Source organism: Macrotis lagotis, chromosome 1 (genome assembly GCF_037893015.1).
Source record: "Macrotis lagotis isolate mMagLag1 chromosome 1, bilby.v1.9.chrom.fasta, whole genome shotgun sequence".
NCBI classification, from domain to species: Eukaryota; Metazoa; Chordata; class Mammalia; order Peramelemorphia; family Peramelidae; genus Macrotis; species Macrotis lagotis.
In genome coordinates, this window is record NC_133658.1 from 228,127,337 (window position 1) to 228,128,882 (window position 1,546).

The following is a 1,546-nucleotide window of genomic DNA, read 5'->3' on the forward strand; positions in this document are numbered from 1 at the left end:
TGGCTCCCCCCCATTTTTCCATATGTTTAACCACTCAGAAAAAATTGTAAGAATTGTTAATATTTAGACAGTAGAACAGTATTTTTTTTAGTTCCATAACTGTGGTTTCAGCAGCTTTGAGGAACTTGCTCAACTTTTGAAGGCAATTCATCTTTAATTTAAAGTATTACGGAATGCAGTAAGAGTTTAAGTGACTAATCTTCAGTCATACAATTATTTGTGCTTGATACAGGACTTGAAATCAGGACTTCCTGACTCCAAGGCTGAATCTTTTTTTTTATTTTCAGATACAAATTACCTATAGCTGTACAATCCTTTTTCCAAGAAAAAAATGGAAGAAGGAAGGAAAAAAGTAGACATCCTTTCATCTTTTAAAGGGATGACATTTGAACTTATTGCCTAATTACTATCATGGTACTATCATTCTGTAATCTTGTGTTATTTTAGTAAATAATTCAGCTTTTTTTATTTTTTAAAGATTTTAGTAGGGCAAGTGGGGTTAAGTGGCTTGCCCAAGGCCACACAGCTAGGTAATTATTAAGTGTCTGAGGCCAGATTTGAACTCAGGTAATCCTGACTCCAGGACCGGTGCTCTATCCACTACGCCACCTAGTCGCCCAATAGTTCAGCTTTAAGAGCTAAATCTGAGTCCTTTTTTTTAAGTCACTTTCTTGGTAAGGTCAAACATTAAAAGAAACAATACAGTAGATCAAGTTTTGACATTAATTCCTGTGATCATAGGATTGTGGGAACTTGACAATGTAAACTCTAACCTTGTTATAGTTTCTCAAGACAGAATGCTATTTTTTAAAAAAGTTCTGTACTGTCAGCCCTAAATTGCAATGAAGAAGGGAAGTCATTGGGTGGCTAGGTGGCACAGTGGATAAAGCACCAGCCCTCGGGTCAGAAATACCTGAGTTCAAATCCCACATCAGACACTTAATAATTACCTAGCTGTGTGGCCTTGGGCAAGCCACTTAACCTCATTGCCTTGCAAAAACCTAAAAAAAAAAGAGGTACATCATAGTGTGGATAACCAATACTTTATCAACAAACTTACACCAAATGTGAGTGCTCCCTTTACTGTTATAGATCATACCACCTCCAAGTTTTTCTTGTCCTGTGCAGTTCTTTTCCTTGTCCTTCCACACATTCCCCACAGGGAATCTACCTGGTTTTACCTAGTCTGCCCCACAGTTACCCTCCTTCCCCTCTCCCTCCACCTAATACACAGATAGTCACTCATCTGCCTGTTATCTCTTGCTGTTAATAGATGTCTGTCCTATTTCCTTTTCTAATCATACATTTTCTGTATGATACCTTGTATATTGACATTTTGGTAAAATGGACAAAGTACTAAACCAGAGGTCAGGAAGACTTGGGAATGAATGAAAAACCATTTATTAAACACTTTGTGCCAATCACAGTGAAGTAGGATACAAATACAGTCCTTTCCCTCAAGGAGCTAATATTCTAATAGAGGGAGACTGAGACAAGAAATATAGAAAAGAAATAGAGAAGAGTATTTGGGGAAGCAAGAGAGGAC